Source organism: Vombatus ursinus, unplaced genomic scaffold (assembly GCF_900497805.2).
Source record: "Vombatus ursinus unplaced genomic scaffold, bare-nosed wombat genome assembly UNPS02000582.1, whole genome shotgun sequence".
Lineage (NCBI taxonomy): Eukaryota > Metazoa > Chordata > Mammalia > Diprotodontia > Vombatidae > Vombatus > Vombatus ursinus.
The window spans coordinates 1246532-1266938 of record NW_020940360.1 but is presented as its reverse complement, the minus strand read 5'-3'; positions in this window follow the sequence as shown (position 1 = coordinate 1266938).

Genomic DNA, 20407 nt, shown 5'->3' with positions numbered 1-20407 from the left:
TAAAATAAATTTAAACATATTAAATTAAATTAAAAGTTAAATATTTTATAAAATAATAAATTAAATTAAATTAATTTTTAAAAAGTAGTTTTAGAGGCAGCTAGGTGGGGAAGTGGATAGATCTCCAGTCTTGGAGTCAGGAGGACCTGAGTTCAAATCCAACCTCAGACACATGATGCTCACTAGCTATGTGATCCTGGGCAAGTCACTCAACCCTAATTGCCTCGACAAAAAAAAAAAGAAAAAGAAAAAAAAGTGGTTTTTAAAAGTGGTAAGATTCCAGAGGAAGGGAAAAAGCCTTGCAAATGCACAGAGAGAGGATGTGGGATGGCAAGGTTGTCGAACAGCTAACAGGCCAATTTGGCTATTAAGTGGAATACAAGATGATTCTCCCTTAATGTCTCTCCCTCTTTTCGCAAGGCTCTGCGGGGCCTCATCCCCTCCCCTCTGTGACTTTGCAGCACCAAGCCTGATCCCCCAAAGCCTGAGCTGCTTCCGTGCCTGCAGAGGAGAATCCTTGGCTTAGGGCTGTTTGCTGCTATGCCAGGGCCACCCCTGCCTACCTGAGCCGGCCAGCCCAGGGTCCTACAGTCCACCTGCCTGGGTGTCAAATTTGGGCAATGCAAATTTACATAAAGCTAGAACTGCCTGTACGTAAAGAGGAATCTTGAAAAGTAAATTTGAAAAAGTAGATGGGATCCAGATAAGGCAGCCTTTAAGTGCCAGACTGGGAAATTGGTATTTTATTCTAGAAGCAATGAGGCACTATGATCAATTTTTTGAGCAAAGGAGCAATGGTCAGATCTGGGCTGAAAGATTATTTTGGCAACTGTGTGAAAGATGGTCAGGAAAGGATAGGTTGGAAGGTGGTAACAAACTAGGACCAATTAGGCAATGGAATCCTTAACTAAATTAGTGGTGACATCAGTGGAGAGAAGGGGATGGACACGAAAGATATTCTGAAGGTAAAATAAAACCAGAGTTAGCAACTGATTGGCAATGGGGGTGAGGGAAGAGTAAAGGATGACTTCCAAATTATAAACCTGGGTGATCAGAATGGTGGTGCTCTCAACAGAAATAGGGAAGTCTGGAGCAGGGGAAGATATGGAGAGAAAACAATGCCTTTTGTTTGGGGCATATTAAGTGGGTAAAAAGGTTATCTTTTTTATATTGACCTTCTCTGCAGGTAGTAACTTGTTTCTCTAATTATTGTTCTGTATTGACTATTATTGACCTATATATGCCAGGACCTGCCAGAGTTCTAAAAATCCACTGGCACAGCCTTCCAGAACTGAATCGCCTTCTAAGCCATGAGAAAAGCAGGGAGCAAAAAATGCAAGAAAATTAATGCAATCCTGTTTAAGATTTTTATCCTTGATCTGGATGAAAGAAAAGATAGCTTTCTTTTAAGATTTGCAAATGATACAAAGCACAGAAAGATAGCCAGCACATATATGAGAATCAAGATGCAGAAAGATCTTGACAGAATAGAATGGTGGGGTGAAATCAGGATGAAACTGAATAGAAACAAATTAAAGTCCTACTCATTGGTTAGAAAATAACATGCTGTATATATACAGGATGGGGGAGGTATATCAGATAATAACTCATGTTTTTACAGAGTGCTTTAAGGTTTGCAAAGCATTTTCCTCATAACTGTGGGAACTAGGTATTGCAAAGATTATTGTCCTCATTTTAGAGAGGAAACTGGGGTTCAGACAGTTGAAATGACTTGACCACATTCACATAGCTAGTCAGCAGCAGAAGCAGGATTTGAGGGCCTGTCTCTGTAGATTTCATTTCTAGAGCTCTTTCTAGAAATGAGCAATATCCCTCTCAGGATGCTGCAGTTTCCTGCTTCTATGGAATTGTCTATACAAATGGTGATATGGGAGCCAGAAAAATGGAGTTCCAGGGGACTGCAAATTGAATATGAGTCAGTAATATAAAATGGGAATGAAAATAGTTAATGCTATCTTGGGCTATAGTAATAGATTCAGTGTCAGAACAAGGGAGCTTTTGTTCTTTAACCCCTTCAGACCCCACCTAGAGAGAAAGTATGTTCTATTTGGGGTGCCCCATTCTAGGAAGAACTAGAATGGGTCCAAAGGAGACATCCACCTTGGTGAGGGGACTGCAGATGATGTCATGCAGGAACTGGTTGAAGGAGAAGACTTGTGTCTAGTAGGATCCTGGGAAACATATTTGACTTCAAGCCTTTTTAAAGAGTGATAGGCGAAAGATTTGACTCTGTTTGATCCTGGAAGCAATGGGAAGAAATTGCAGAAAGGTAGATTTCAGGTCAGTGTAGGGAAAAATCTTCCTAACAATTAGAGTTGTTCAAAAGTGAAAACAAACCAGCCATAGGAGGTAGTGAGTTGCCCCTCACAGGAGGTCTTACAGCTGAAGCTCGATGACTGCTTGATTATCCCTTATACAGAAGAGGAAACTAAAGCAGACCAAGTTTAAGTGACTTGCCCAGAATCCCACAAGTAATAAATGAATGTCTGAGGCTACCTGGCTATGGGACCCATCATCTCTATCAACTGTGTGACCTCATCGCCTCCTGACAAAGTTGTAGAGAATCATAGGATCCTAGAGCTGGAAAGGATGTTAGAGGTCATCTAATTAAAAAACCCCTTCATTTTACAGATGAGGAAACTGAGGCCCAGAGAGGTTAGATGATTTGCCCAAGGTCACACAGATGCCAAGTGTTACAGGCAGGATTTGAACACAGGTCCTCTGATTTCAGGGATTCCTGTTCTGGTTAGAGCTGGACTAGATGCCCTTGGGATCCTTCCTTACACTGATCTTAATTCCATACTTTTGTGACTCTATGGAAGAGCCCTGCTAAATTTTTTAGGTGCTACTGACCTTCCTCCTGAATAATGATAACAACTGCAAGAAGATTGAAAGCCCATACATATGCAGTACTTCATGGCTTATAAATAATTTTTACATATGTGATCTCATTTGATTTTCTCAAAAACAACCCTGAAAAATGTGGGTAATAGAGATCCCTGAATATCCAGGCCACAGAGCTCCGATATAATTAAGATGTAATTAGTATCCTGGCATCTATCACCACATCAAGGATAAGCAGGTGGGTGCAGAGGGCAGTAATTCATCCTTTTTCTCACTCAGAAGGAACCTGGCACACCCTTCACAATGGTTAGCAAATCCCAGAAGTCCCAATCATCAGGTAATTTCATGATTATGCCTGGATCCATCCTGTGGGCTGGACGAAACTGATGAGGGAAAACAGGCATTGTCCTGGCAAACTCAATGCTCTCCTGTAGTGTTGGCTGTTTCACAGTAAACAGACAAGAATAGAGGTAGAAAGAACAGCAGAATTGTAATAGGGGGATTTATTCAGTGAAACCTCATTTGCTGTATTATAGTCTATTTTCCCACTGCCTCTTTCTATTATCACATATGCTTGGTCTTAGAAACTACTGAAGCATCAGTGGGCATTGGTGTCAGTATATGTCAAGTTAAGAAAGTCCAATGTTTAACACTAATAAACAAGGTAAACAAATAATTATCTGGAAAGTCCTGCATCCCCTAGATCCATTGTGGCCTAAATAACAGATGATTCAAATTTCTGAGTTCCTTTAGAACAGGGACCGATCTTTTGCCTTTCTTTGTATAATCAGTCCTTAGCTCAGCCTCGCACATAAATTTATTCAGCCTGGTGCTGACTAAATATTTAGAGACTAATTGATATTAAATTAATCTGGAAAATTGTCTCCACGTCTTTCTTTGATGGTAGAAAGATCTATACTTCGTAGATTTAAGGAATTTTGAAGCCTATAGCTCTGACCCTTTTTCACTTCTCTGACTCTCAATTTCCCCACGTGGATAATGAGGACACTTTACTAGATGAATTAATCTCTTTTAGATACATCATTCTGTGATTCTGGAATAAAAAAGCAGTTTGTATTTCTTTGTAAGGGGCAGCTAGGTGGCATCTTAGAGGAAGCATAGGACTTGGAATCAGGAAGACCCGTATTTGAATCCTGCCTCAAACATTAGCTGTGTGACCCTGGGCAAATCACTTAACTTCTCTGTTAAATAGGGATAATAAAAACTCACAGGGTTGATGTAAGGAGCAAATCGATTAACATGTAAAGGACTTGCAAACCTTTAAGTGCCCATATAAATGCTACTAGTTGTTATTATTCTATGGTTCTGTATTGTTACAAAGCATTTGGCGTGTGTGATCACATTTGATCCTCAAGAGCACCCTGTGAGTAAGACCAAATGGAGCATATTTTATAGATGAGAAAACAGAAATTCAGAGAAATGATTAACTTGTCCTAGGTCACACAGCTGGAGGTGGCTTAGTCAGAATTCCAACCCAGGACTTCTGATTCCAAATAGCCATTGGCTGGGATAGCTGCACAGCTTCCTTAAGGTGAACATATGTTCAAGGAGTCCTCTTTTCACTTCTGCAACTGCTTTTCCAGGTCATCCCATAATGCTGATTCTGGTCTCTAATGAAAATTTTACAGACAAAACCTTGTGAAAGATTTTCTCTAGTGAAAACTACGAAGTAGGAGGATTACCTTTGGCCGCTTTTGGTGACATCCCTTGCTTTAGCCCCTGTTACATGTCCAGGTTTCCACGGTCCATATTGTACCCCTGGCTGTGGATCAGGAGTCATTCCTTTTCTAGTATTTCTAGTGTTTTCTTGGGACTTGTATGAACTTTAAGGTAATTTGCATGGGCTTGACCTAATCACCAACAGGGATGTTGATGGGAGTTGGAAAGGTGAATGAAAGGGAGTATGATAGATGCTCAATGGAAGAAAGAATCTGGGCAATACCAAGTTACATGTGGTCCAGAGACAGAGTGATACCAAGTGAATCTAAAAGATTCAGAGCAAAGCAGTGTTAGCAGAGTAATAGAACACAAAGGGGGAAGAAAGATCATGCATTAGGTAACCCTATACTGAAAGGACCAGAGAAGAGGCCAGAACCTGAGAACAAAGATGTAAAACAAAAATTGTAACAAGAGGATTTATTCCACATTTGGGAAAGCCACAACAAAGTGGAAACAACCCAAACTTTGCACTTCATAATATTGTGTCCATATGAATAGTCATATGGATTGTGTAGGTCAGAGTAAAGGAAGTTAATCCTTTAGTTCCTCCCCTACTTGGAGGGGTCCAAACTCTAAGACAATGCTATAAATAAACCTATAGAAAGGGCCAGGTCTTAGAGGAGAGTGAAGTTTGTTTCCTGAAAGTGGTAGACTGTCTCTCTAAGCAACTCTGATTTCATCCTCGAGCAGCAATGAAAGTTGAAAATGTCTATATAGGTCACTGAGGAAAAATGGGGTTTTGTAGAGAGGAAAGTTTTCTTAACTGTCTATGGAGTTAGTTATGAGTCCTTTTTATATTCTTTTTTGTGTTCAAAAGACTTGTTCCATACCTTGTTATCTTCACTTGCTTGCAAGGGAGCTGAGGATGCCTAGACAAGAGCTAGATATGAGCCCAAATTTGCTTTACTCAGTAGACACTGTGATTGGGAGCATGAACCAGAGATTACTCACCACTGAGAAGATTCTAAGACTGAACTTGGTTCATGTAAGCCCAGAGTTTCATTTGGTTCTGGGCACTGATTTACAGGTTAATAACACTATTCCATGCACATTTTGTCACATGGAAATCTCTTGGTGTTTTATATGTATTTTTAGATGTTGAATTAAAAAATGCAAATGGCATTTTTCTCACATCTACCATCATTGAGTGAGACATGAATTTTCATATAAATTATGCAATATGAAGCTATAATAAAGTGTAGTTTAGTTGGAGGGGGAGAGGGATAATTAGAAGTCACTTGTTGGCGTGTTCTTGCTCACTGTGTGAAGTCTCAGTTCGGGTGATGTGTGGTAGGGTACACTGGGACATATTCACATATGTTCACTCATGCTATAATATTTAACAGACTGTCCTGTCTGTTGTGTGCAGGGTATCATTTGGTAAACATCATTATTGTGTCTAATCTTGTTTTCTCGAGCTATTTGTATTTTGCAGATGCTAGTATATTTTACTTAAATTTTCAGAATGCCTTATGCGTAAATCATCTGAATAGTTTTTGTTATGCATGGGGTGAGTTAACTTTTAGATGCCCATAGATTTAGAGTTGGAAGAGACCTTATTGGTCACCTAGTTCAGTCCCTCTCACTTTATAAATGAGGAAACTAAGTCCAGAGAGGTTAAATTACTTGTCAAAGGCCACACAGTGGAAAGTGACAGAACCAAAGTTAAATTTCAGATATGAAATTTCACTTCTCTAGTTGAAAAAAAAATCGTGAAAATTCTAGCTTGGTTGTAAAGTTGATGATCAAGCCTCACTTACTTTTCAAGTATATCTTGTGTTAGGTTACTAACGTGTTGGATACATGGATCTCCTCAGATGGCATTTATGGTTCCTGTAATTTGGAGAGAGCAAAATTATCAACTAACTGGTTGCTGTTTTTGCACAACAGAATCATCAAGGACTATTTCCAAAACTAAACGTACTTTACAATATCCAAATCTGTGTTCCACTATAAGACCTGTTTCATACAGTAAAGCCCTACCTGTACCGAAACTACCAGAAAATTGTTAGAGGAAAAAAATTAACCTGATAATGCAGATTATGATGATAAGACACCAAAACAAGATGGTCATCTTCCACTTGAAGTGATCTTTTTATTCTCAGATCTTCATTTAATGAGTAAAGAAGACCTAAATGGATTTGTCTGTGACCTTAACATGTTGAAAAGTTAAGTTGAAAATTTATCTTCTATGCTGAAAGGATGTCATCTCCTACAAGAGAGTACCAGAATGTGTTCAAAACATGACATTTCTCTTGAGAAGCATTGAGCATCAAAATTATTCTTGGTAATACTGTAGCAATCTGAGACTGATTGTTCTTTTACTAGGATTACAACATAGGTACATGTTATTTTACAGTATTTGTGGGGTGGAACAACAGAGACAATAAAAAAACAACAACATTGAAACAAACAAACAAACAAAAAACACTGACCCAAAGGAAAGGACAGATTTTAGGAGAGGAAACTGGGTCAAGCAAACCACTAGTTGGTCTTAGAAAAATTTCCCTATCAACAATATATGTTAAACTTGGCTTAATGAAAAATCTTGACAAGTCAGTGGATCAAAATGGTATGAGTTTTGTCTATCTGGAAAATAAATTTCTAAGCATAAGTGAGGGTAACACAAAAGATGAGAGATCTGTGTATCCTCATATAAGTGAAGTAGTCAGAGATGAACATTTTGAAGAACAGTTGAATAAAGCTGAAGGTGTTGAGCAGAAATCATTTTTAAAAGGCAACCAAAAACTTGTTGGGAAATTCAAGAGAGAAAATTACCAGGAAATTGTCATTAATCTTCTCAAGCCTATGAAGTTATAGAATGTAACATGTCACTCAAGATACATTTCTTGGATTCACATTTGAACTTCTTCCCAAAAACTTTGGTGCCATCAGTGATGAGCATAGGGAATATTTCCATCAAGAAATTTCCACAATGGAAAAGCAATAGCAGGGTGATTGTAATCCAAGCATGCTGGCTGACTGCTGTTGGACACTGAACAAGAATGTTCCCCAAGTGAAATATAACAAAAAATCATCAGTAGCTATATTTTGGTATGTTAAGTGAATGCAATTTAGGTTGCTAGAGAAGAATTGATTAAAATATAAGACTGATTCACTTGAAAGTAGTAGGTGACAGAAAAAAATTGGGATTACCTTTTAAATCAGCACAAAAATACTGTAACAAATTATATTGATGAGTATAATAACATACCCCCCTCCATTTGTTGTTTATAGTGGGTTAATATGTTCCTCTATGATTCTATGATTCTATGATACAGTGTTGTAAGTCAAAGGAATGACAATCACAATAGAGGAAATTTCAGGCACAGTGGAAGGGAAGGGATTTTTGAGACATTGTGACACATGGCTTAGGTAGTGGAAGGACCTTTTCCAACTAAAGAGCCCTAACTGTGGGATCAAGTGGACTGGGTTGTCCTGGTGGGAGGCTGGCCTTCAAAGAAAACAGTCAGGGGTGTGTGTGTGTGTGTGTGTGTGTGTGTGTGTGTGTGTGTGTGTGTGAAAACATTGTCTGACCATAAAGTCCAGGCTGCAGCATTATTTCTGTCTCATTATGCCTCCATCCCTGAGATGGAGGGGAAATCTCTTAAAGTTTAGGTTTGATGCATATCTAGGGTCTCCCCAAAAGCAATTAACAGAGCCTATTCTTGAAAGTTTTTCAGTGCAGAAAGCAGATCAGATATTGGATGGCTCTCTATTTCTTCTACAATAGAAGATATACCTAAAATGCAAAATACTCATTACCTCTATTATCTTCTCTTAGGAGGTAAACCCTTAAAACATGAAAATATGAAACACTTGTTGTGGGACTATTCAATAAGCATTTCACTTTCACCTCAGCTCTTCATTATTGAAACAATTCACTAAAGGTCCATAACTTCTGACAAGCCTGGATTGGCTTGAGCTCATCTTTCTGTTGGTGGCCAACTCCTCTGAGAAGTATCATATTAGCTGCAGGCAGTGTCTCTCCCAGGAAAACCAATACCAACTTGGGAATCCAGGAACTCCTGGACTCTTAAAGTAGTCACCAGTCTCAAAAACCCTGTTTCTCATGATTGCTGTTCAGTAGCCTGTGCTCAGGGAAAGAAACCCAAAGCAGATGAAGTTAGCTAGGGCTTTGGGATCCAGTCTAAGGCCCACCTACATACACACATGCTGTCATTACTATGTTCAAGCCAATGTAGCTACAGAGGTAAGGAGAAACCTCTTCACCTTACTTCCCCTCCCCAGCTATCCCTAGGAAGTCCAAGGGGTAGCTAGTTGTCTGAGTTCTAAGCCACATATTCAAAAGAGAGGAATAAGAGGGAGTAGAAGTTATCTCTCTCTAAAGGTGATCGAGTAGTCAGCTTTTGCAGCTTGATGCCAATCCTCTTTGGAAGATTGACAATCCTGTGATGGAGTTAGGTAGAGGCAAGATGTAGGTACCAATGAGAAGCATTGGGTGCACCTGTCCTTTATTAAAAGACCAAAAACATATCTAGTGGGAAGTAGTTCGTGCATAATATTCCTTGGAAAGTGTCCTAGTCATCACCACCTAGATGCATCACCAGAAGTGTCTAAAGTGGCTAGCCTACAGAGCTATCCTTACCCATGCCTCATGGAATGATCACTGTTACAGGGACAAGCTTGTTGACTGGCTTACATCATATCATATTAATAGCTATCTATATGACATTTGAGGGCAGCTAGTTGGTACAGCAGATGGAGTGCTGGGCCTAGAGTCAGGAAGACTCATCCTCCTGAATTCAAATCTGAAATCAAACCCTGTCTGCCTCAGTTCTTCATCTGTAAAATAAGCTGGAGAAGGAAATGGCAAATCACTCCAGTATCTTTACCAAGAAAACTCCAAATGGGGTCACCAAGAGGTGGACACAACTGAAAACAACTAAACAACAATAAACAGTATGTGTAGAGTTGGTCTAGAATAATTCATACAAGTAGAGGCATGTGAGCACATGTGATCATATTCATTCTTATCTTCTCTGCTCCCTCATGTAAACTCTTTGTTTTTCTGTATAAGATCATCTAGGTGGTACTGTGGATAGAGTACTGGGCTTGGAGTCAGGAAGACTAATCTGCATGAGTTCAAGTCAGGCCTCAGATACTTACTAGTTGTGCGACCCTGAGCAAGTCATTTAACAGCAAGAACTGAATACAACTTAAATGACTCAACAACAACATTTCTTTTCTATTTAGGGAAAAGGCAGCGAGGTGGTACAAGTGAATGAAGAGTTAGTCCTGAAGTCAGGAAAACCTAAGTTCAAATCTGACCTCAGAGACTTATTAGTTATGTGACTATTGGCAAGTAATTTAACCCATTGGCCTCAGTTTCTTCAACAGTAAAATGGAGATAATAATAGCATGTGCCTCTGAAGCTTGTGAGGAGGATCAAATTGTGATAATATTTGTAAAGCACTTAGCATAGTGCTGAGCATATAGCAGATGCCATGTAAATGCTTTTTTTCCCTTCCCTTCCCCTCTTTAGTTTGAAATGTATATTTACTATGGGGCTGACTATCAGGAAAGCCAGGCATAGGTTGAGCTTAAATGAAACTTGATTTCAATAGGTCTAAGAATTGTTATTTTCCTCATCTTCCCCAATCCCCCAAGACTCCATTGTAACTTCCTAACAAATAACCACATAAAACAAATAAATTTTGTCTTATCACTCACATCTACCCTTCCTGTTCCCTTCTCTTTTCATATAGTATATGGAACTCAAGGGATTCCAGTACCAGCACTTAGAGGATTTGTGCCTTCTTCATTCTTGGGCTTTAGTATTAGATTTATGAGGAAAAAAAGTTTTCTTACCATTCCATTAAAGTTGCCTCATTGGTACCTGTCTTACCAATGTTAGAACAAGACTCAGGAAAACCTAGGTACTTGCCCCGATTGAACGTCTTAGGCCTATCAGTGAGAACCCAGGCAAATAAATTCACTATGTGAGGCCTTTCCTGATAACCCCACAGCATCTATTAGTTTGCCCTGAGTTTACCTTGAATTCATTCTGTAAATGCCAAAACAAACAAAAAAACTTCATTGGAAAATAGATGATGAAAATACAAAGAAATAAAGATTATAGGATTGCTGTCCTGTAATAATAATATCCATATACTTCTTATATGCTTTAGGGTTTATGAAGCACTTTCCTCACAAACTTGTGAGGTAGGGAGTCTTAAGTATCACTTTTTCAGTATGAGAACACTCTCTGCCTATGTAGCTAACATCCACGCATAACTTAGAGTTTTAGAGCATTGCTATTGGATTTTAAATATTGGATATTAGATTCTAAATTGGATCAGATAGATTAAGTGACTTGCCTGTGGTCAGACAGGTAGGATTTCACTGAAGCAGGATTTCATCTGAGACCTTCCAGACTTGGAGTCTAGCACTGTATCTGTTATGCCATTAAGCTTTGGTAGCTTAAAACTGCTCTGAAACTTTTGAGACACCTTGTATTTATTGAGCACAGAACACTGAAATATTTCATATACTTGGGGGAGAAATTAAGCGCAAAGAAAAATTTGTGAATCTTTGTTCATTTGAAGACAAGGTTAACTGAATAACTACTGCATGGAGAAATTAGCTTTGATGAGTCCTAGTACTAACTCACATAAGGTAGATACGCAGAAAAGATTTTAAAAAAAATAGATGGACCGAGCTACGGTCAATAAATTGAATATGGTTGATGTATTCAAAATAACACTGGATTCAGTCAAGAGACACTCAGATTTGAATCCTGATGTTTGGTGGTTACTAGTTATGTGATCAGGGACCAATTTAACCTCTACCAATCTTAGTTTCCTCATCTGTAAAATGGCAACTAAATTTATTAAAAATACTTCTTATGAACAAGGGATACAAATGTCTCTAGTACCTATATCCTAGGGTTATGAGGCCAAAATGAAATATTTACATAGAGTTTTTTGTAAATCTTTACGTGCTTTATAGATGTTAGCTATAATTATTACTGGTGTTAGTGATAGAGATGATGAGGATGGAAAAATGTTGGTAGTGGTGAATATGTGTATATATCTGCATGTGCATGTGTGTACATGTGTGCATTTTTGAATGCGTGTGAGTGCATGAGTATATGTGAAAGAAGAGAGTAAAGATAAGAATCATGGAATAGTAGGTGGAGGTGGGGAAAGGGTGACTGTCCAGTCCTGTGGCAAAGCCAGACTCAGAGACACAATCAGGAGTAAGAACCTGACAGGATTGAGGAAATGATTCTTTATTCACATACAGTATCCCACAGTATCCTTTTTCCAGGGCATGCAGCAAAATGTCAAAACTTCCTAGTCCATTTTAAGCTTAAAGTAGGTCTAATCCTTAAACACATACACTGTCATTGCCTTTGGGCCTAAAGGAGCAATCCAAAAGGCATAAAATGATGTTTAAAAAACCCTGTGGCTTGAATAAATGGTGTGTTCTAAATGGATGTCTGCATGGCATTCTTAAGACAAAAATCTGCTGTGAGTCTTGTGAAAGGAGAGGTAATAATACCTCTTTTGGTAGGAGAAGGAACAGAGAAAAGACTATAAGTTGAAGCTAGTTTGTTCAATCTCTTTATTTGCTTGGGTTTAATGTACTATGGAGAGTTGTGTTTTGATTTGTGAAGAGGTGGAAAGTTCAAATCCGAAGTGGGGATGGAATGGGGTGAAACCGAGGTTTGTGATGTAAGGTAATCTCAATGGAATGGAGATAGATCACCTCCTGGTAGAACAACTGTATGATCTTCCTGGTGGTGGGGAATCCTTAGCAAAGAGAGAAATGGGCCATTCTTGTGAGTTGTCTGCTACTACCATGATAGTTTTGGGTTTAGGATTGTCTATGAAAATTACCATCCAGGTTGATGTAATGCTGGATCCAAGACTAGCACCATGCCCTACCACCTGCCCACCATGGCAGACCTATAAAACTCTTCCCCAAAATGGCACACTAATGTGTTGTTGGTGGAGCTATGAACTGATCTAATCATTCTAGAGAGCAATTTGGAACTATGCCCAAAGGGCTACAAAACTGTGCATACCCTTTGATCCAGTAGCACCACTGCTAGACCTATATCCCAAAGATATATATTAAAAAGGGGGGGGAGGACCTATCTGTACAAAAATATTTATAGCAGCTCTTTTTTGTGATAGCAAAGAATTGGAAACCAAAGGGATGCCCATCAGTTGGGAAATATGATATATGATTTTAGATAACAGTTTTTCTTTGTGTTAAGAAAAGTCTTCATGATAGAATTGGGGGTTGGAGAGTTATATCTGTGACTGTAATGTAAAAAAAAACCCAGAAGATATCAATAAAGCATTTTTAAAAATAAGTAAATAAATCACACTGACCACTATAACTGCCTTTTTGTTGCTGCAGATGTGAAGTTTGCATGTGATTTTTTTTTTTTTTGCCAAGCACTAAATAACATATGTTCTCCTTAACTATTAAGGAAAACACTAACTTCTGAAAAGGTAAAGGAATGAAAAATTGCCAGATCTTTAGACTTTTTTCCCTGAGAAGGTGGCTTTGAAACTAAAGTGCAAAATGGATAATAAATCGAATATTCAAAAGTAAGCTGTTGGAGATACAATTATTTAACTAGACCTTTGCAAGGTCAGCCAAAAACCAATCGCCTTTACACTTTACTTGGTGATATAAGGCTACTCAAAGCAGGTCAAGAGCTTGTGGTTTCTAATTTTGTAGATACCTCCTCCGCCTGGCCACCCGCAAATTTTATATTAAGTCAGGTTGGGAAGCACTTAATAGATAACATTGTATATATATTATTACATAATCAGAGATTATATAATAAATAATTATATAATCAAATCTGAACCCAGTTCTTCCTGATGTATGTATGTATGTATGTATGTGTATGTGTATATGTGAGTGTGTATGTGTACGTATGCATATATATATAGAGAGAGAGAGAGAGAGAGAGAGAGAGGGAGAGAGAGAGATCAGGATAGATAGGTAGATAGGATATATATTTATATATATACACATACATATATACATACACACACACACACACACACACACACATATATCCGTATCAGAGGCCCTATTGTAACCCAGTTCTTCCTGATGTATGGACAGATCTATCTATTGCTAAGATGTATATCTATAGATAGATCTATCTACCTATATATCAGTAAGAACTAGGTTCTAATATGGCCTCTGACTAGCTCTAGAGGTGAAAGGAATTTCAGAAGCCATCTAATCTACCTCCTCCATTTTATAGATGAGAATAGTCAGGGAACTGAAGCAACTTGCCCAAGGTCACAAAGGTAGTAAGGCATCAGGGTAGGATCTGAATCTGTGTCCTCTGATGCCAGAAACAGTGTTCTTTCCGTTGAACCACATCACTTGATACCTCTAAACTTTAGGCAACTTTCTAAAACGTGTATACCAAGTTAGTCTGTGTTGGTGTGCCACTGACAAAATGATAGCCAGTTTTGTCTATGGCATCATTTATTCCTATATTACAGGTCAATGATAGACCAGCCATAGTATAATAAGGAGTCCCAAGATGGAAGGCTCATACTTTTTTGGCCTCTATATTGTGTGTTCTCCAGTCCAGTTACAGCAATCTTTACTAACAATGGTTTCAAAATCAAATAGAAACAGAGACCACTAAGTGATCTCTGCAGGTTGCATATTGACTTAGAAAACCACATATTAACATTATCTATATTTTATGATATTTTTATTTATTTTGTTAAGTATTTCCCAATTACATTCTAACCTGGTTTCTGTGCCCTCAGAAGTGTTGTGGTCCTCAGACCACATGCTTGACATCTCTTTTTTTCTTTTTTTTTTTTTTTTAATTTTTAGGCAGTTGGGGTTAAGTGACTTGCCCAGGGCCACACAGCTAGTAAGTGTCAAATGTTTGGTCTGAGGCCAGATTTGAACTCAGGATCTCCTGAGTCTAGGGCCAGCACTCTATCTACTATGCTACCTAGCTGCCCCTTGACACCTCTTTCTTAAAACACCCACTTACCTGAAGTTGCTCAGAAGGTTTTCCTCAAACATGTCTTTTTAAGAATGTATCTAGATCATAAGTAGCCTTTTAAAAAGTTGCAGGGCCTGTAACTCTTGGTGGGAGTGCAATTCACTAGGTGTAGGATTTTCTTTGGTCCCAGGCAGTACCTTAAGCAGCTAATGCAATGTGTAAGCATAAATTGTATTAAGAAGAGCTCTATGAGTAAGGGGAGGGGATGAGGAAGAGCTGGATTAGGAATCAGTGGCTTTGAATTCTCTCTCCAGCTCTACTAAACTTCTCCCTAATCCCTGGATCTGACAGAGATATTTTTCTGTGTTCCCCTAATTTGCTTATGGCATCACCCTTTATGTATATATCATGTACCCATTTGACCTTACCTTGGTATATGGTATGAGAAGTTGGTCTATGCCTAGTTTTTGTCAAACTGGTTTCTAGTTTTCCCAGTAATTTTTGTCAAATAGTGAGTTCTTTACTCCCAAAGCTTGGATATTTGGGTTTATCAAACTCTAGATTACTATGGTCATTTATTCCTGTATATTATATACCTAAGCTATTTTACCCATCTACCACTATATTTCTTTGCCAGTACCATATCGTTTTGATGATTACTGCTTTGTAATGTAGTTTTAAATCTGGAAACTGCTAGGCTACCTTCCTTAACATTTTTTTTTTCATTAATTCCCTTGATATTCTTGATCTTTTGTTCTTTCAGATGAATTTTATTACTATTTTTCCTAGCTCTATAAAAGAATTCTTTGTTAATTTGATTAGTATTACACTGAATAAGTAAATTAACTTATGTAAAAATGTCATTTTTATTACATCAGCTCGGCCTACCCATAAGCAATAAATATTTTTTTCAGTTGTTTAGATTTGTCTTTATTTGTGTGAAAAGGGTTTTGTAAGTATGTTCCTATAAGCCCTGGGTTTGTCTTGGCAGGTAGATTCCCAAATATTTTATATATGACTATTTCAATAAATGCAGAAAAAGCCTTTGACAAAATATAACCCCCATTCTTATTAAAAAACACTGGAAAGCACAGGAATCAATGCAGCCTTTCTTAAAGTAAGTAGTATCCATCTAAAACCAAGAGAAAGTATTTTCTTTAATGAAAATAAACTTTTCTTTTCTTTTTTTTTTTTTCAGCCAAAGACAAGGTTTATTAGAACATCAGTCATAATGGGCAGACTCTTAAGGAGTCTGAACACTAATGAGCTATTGGCTAGATTTTAAGAATCTGAGCATCTTAATGGAGACAAGAAGGACCTTATATACAGAAACACTGTGGGAGGGATCTAGGAGTGGCCAAGTAGTTTGGGGTGACTTTGAAAGGAGGGGTCTAAGGAGGATCTGGATGGTAGTGGCCAGTAAACTGGAGTGAACAGAACTCCTGGGATCTGGACTCTGGCCCAGGGAGAATGAAGCCTAGCCAGCATTAAGCGTGGGAAATGGCCAGGGGCCATAGGGAGCTAAAACAATAGAGGACCAGGCTAGGTTAAGGGTAACAGAGATTGGGTGTAATCACAATGAAAGGCCAGTTGATGGGATTATAGCCTCAGGGGAACACCAGAGATTTGGCCATGTGGGAAAGTCCAGGGTTTTTCATTTATGGGGTCTAGATCCCATCCTCATCATTCCCTCCTCAAACAAATGGGACCCAAATTCTTTTGGGGTAAGGGGTGAAGGTCTCGGCTTCTGAAACTGCTTCCTGCTGGCAAGGGGCATAGAGCTGTCCCTGCCTCAAGAGGGGGTTGACTGGAACCAAGCACAGGCTGCATCCAGGGAACGATGGGGGGACATTGGCTGGTACCCACTGTTTGCTAACAACTGTAGGTGAATGGATTGTAGTTTGGAAGACCCAAATCTGACAGAAAAGACTGCAGCGCCCAGATATAAAGCAGGGACTAGATTTAGGGCCCAATTTTGAGAGGATTAGACATCCTTAGCTCTGTTTGGATTCGGATAATTCAGTTTTCCAACCATGCAGTATCAAATCCACCTCATAGCCAGACTCAAGAATAGCTGGGTAGGTAACATTCTCTTTTGAAGGAACATAATGGGAAAACTGAGCCAGCAGGATCCCATCTTAGACTGAGGCTAAAATTGTCCTCTAACGAGAATAAACTTGAAGCCTTCCCAGTAAGATCAGGAGTGAAGCAAGGATGTCCATTATCACCACTACTATTCAACATTGTACTAGAAATGCCAACTATAACAATGAGACCAAAAAAAAAAAAAAAAAGAAAAGAAAAGAAAAGAAAAGAAAAGAAATTGAAGGAATAAAGATAGGCAACAAGGAAACAAGACTATCATTCTTTGCAGATGATATGATGGTATACTTAGAGAGCCTTAGAGAATAAACTAAAAAACTAGTTGAAACAACTTTAGCAAAGTTTCAGGATATAAAACAAACCCACATAAATCAACAGTGTGAGCGATGATCTCTCAGAAGTGAAGCCTCCTTAAAGGGTTAATAGTTCTTGTTAATAGTTCTCACAAAGGGCAGCAATTAGGAGATCACTGGTCATTTGGAAAGAGCTGTAGGTTAAGAGAGTGGGAGGAGAGAAATTGGAGGCACCTGTTGTAGATGGCCTTCTCAAGAAATTTAATTGTGTTGTTGAAACATACTGCCTTCTGACTTTGTCAAAACCCCCCAGACCCTAAACACATAGCAGAAAGAATAGCCCTACCCCCAACCTAAACTGTTTACCCTTGCAAGACTTCCCACCTTTTCTTGTCTCTGGGCAAACTTGTGTAACTGTCTTTGTTCTCTGTTGCTGGGGAAGATTTCTGTGAATAGATTGTGCCCCCTGAAGCCCAGCCAATGGGATAATGAGAAGGGGGTGATGGAGGAGAAACTCATGTTAGGGTATAAATAAGCCTTGCTTTCTGTAACCAATTTGTACTTGCACTCCCTGGCCTATGCCCTTAGGGTGAGGAAGGGAGGTACCCTTTCTCATGAGAAAGCAATAAACTCCTTTCCGCTTTCAAGGTATCTAAATCTTTGTTTTGAATTTGAATAGTGGTCTCTGTCCCATACAACAGCATTTCTATACACTACCAAAAAACCCAATAGCAAGAGATGGAAATGAAAATTCCATTTAAAATAACTGCAGATGATGTGATTTTTGTTTTTGTTTTTGTTATTGATGTGGTTAGTTATGCTGATAGTTTTCCTAATATTGAACTAGCCTTGCATTCCTGGGATAAACCACATATGGTCATAGTGTATGATCTTTAAGATATATTGCTGTAATCTCTTTGCTAGTATTTTGTTTAAAATTTTTGCATTGATATTCATTAAGAAAATTAGTCTCTAGTTTTCTCTCACTGTTTTTGCTCTCCCTGATTTAGGTATAAAAACCATATTTGTGTCATAAATAATTTAGTAGAACTCCCTCTTTACATATTTTTTCAAATAGTTTTTATAGTATTGGGATTAATTGTTTCTTAAATGTCTGGTAGAATTCACTTGTAAATTCATCTGGTCTGGGGGATTTTTTCTTAGGGAGCACATTAACTTGCTCAATTTCTTTTTCTAAGATAGGGTTATTTAAATATTCTATTTCCTCTTCTGTTAATCTGGGCAATTTATATTTTTGTAAATATTCATCCATTTCACTTGTATTGTCAGTTTCACTGGCATATAATTGGGCAAAATAGCTTCTAATAATTGCTTTAATTTCATCTTCAGGATGCCCATCAATTGGGAAATGGTTAAACAAGCTGTGGTATATGGTTGTAATGGAATATTATTGTGCTGTAAGAAATGACCAGCAGAATGATTTCAGAAAAACCTGGAAAGACCTACATGAACAGATGTATAGTGAAGTGAACAGAACCAGGAGAACCTTGTACACAGTAACAGCAATATTGTTCGATGAAGAACTGTGAATGACAGCTATTCTCAGCAATACTATGATCCAGGACAATCCCAAAGTACTAATGATAAAATGTACTATCTGCCTCCAGAGAAAGAACTGATATTATTTGAATACAGACTGAAGCATGCTATTTTTCACTTTCACTATTTCTTTTTTTTCTTTTATTTGAATTTTCTTGTACAAAATGACTAATATGCAAATGTCTTATGTAATTGCATGTGTATAACCCATATCTGATTGCTTACTATCTCAGGTAAGGGGGAGGGGAGGGAGATAGAAAGGGATAGAATTTGGAACTCAAAACTTTAAATAAAATTTTTTTTTAAAATTTCATCTTCATTGATGTTACATTCACCTTTTTCATTTTTCATACTGGTAATTTGGTTTTATTCTTTCTTTAAAAAAACAAATTAACAAATGGTATCTCTATTTTATTGTTTTTTTTTTCTCATAAAATCAGCTCCTGATTTTTACTTTCAATTTTATCAGTCTTCTTTAATTTTCAGGATTTCCATTTTGGTATTTAATAGGGAATTTTTTATTTGTTTTCTTTTCCCTAGTTTTTTTTTTTTAGTTGCATGCTCAATTCATTGATCTGCTCTTTCTCTCTTTTATTGATACCTGTATTTAGAAATGTAAAATTTCCCCCAAGTACTGCTTTGACTGAATCCCACAAATTTTGGCATGTTGTTTTATTGTTGTTATTCTTTTTAATGAAATTTTTGATTGTTTTTATGATTTATTCTTTGACCCACTCATTCTTTAGGATTAGATTGTTTACTTTCTAATTAACTTTTAATCTATGCATCTATGACCCTTTATTAAATGTAATTTTTATTGCATTATGGTCTAAAAAAGGTTGCATTTAATATTTGTTTTTCTGCTTTTGGTTGTGAGGTTTTTAACACCCTAATATATGATTAACTCCTGAGAGTTTTCATTTTGGGATCTCTTTCAGGAAGTGATCAGTGGATTCTTTCAATTTCTATTTTACCTTTTGGTCTTAGGATATTGGGGCAATTTTACTTGATAGTTTCTCAAAGTATGATGTCCAGGCTCTTTCTTTGATCATCATTTTCAGGTAATCCAATAATTCTTAAATTCTCAATGTTTTCCACATCAGTTGTTTTTTTTTCCCCTTCTATATTTCACATTTTATCCAATTTTTTTTATTCTTATGACTTTGTTTTAGTATTTCTTGATGTCTCATGGAGTCGTTAGCTTCTACTTGTCCAATTCTAATTTTTAAGGAATTTTTTTTTCCAATGAGCTTTTGTATTTCTTTTTCCATTTGACCAATTCTGTTTAGTATGGTGTTATTTTCTTCAGTATTTTTTATGCCTCTTTTATCAGGCTTTTCATAATTTTGTTCCTTAGCTTTCATTGCTTTAATTAATTTTTCCTCTCTTATTTGATTTTCAAAATAATTTTTTAGCTCTTCCAGGAATTCATGTTGAGCTCGTGGTCAATCCACATCTTTTTCTGAGGCTTTGCTTGTTTCTGTTTTGACTTCATTCTTCTGAATTTGTGTCTTGATCTTCTCTGTCACCATTGCAAGTTTTTATGGTTAGTGTGTGTGTGGTGTGTGTGTATTCTTGTTTGCTCATTTCCTTTCCCTATTTCTTGATTTAGAACTTTATGTTAATGTTGGACTCCGTTCCTACCATTAGGGAAATGACACTGTCTCAAGCTTCAGGCTTTTTTGCACTGCTATTTCCAGAGCTAGTTCTGGAGATTTGCAAGTTTTTGGTGCTTCCGAGGTAGTGTGACCTGGGGAGAGGTGTGATCATTGCTCTCGGTATGCACTCTGGTACTCTGGTCCTTCCTCTGGAAGGGCCCCTGATCCCTGGGGATTACAATTGATACTGCTCCTCAAGGCCCCTGCTCCTTTGG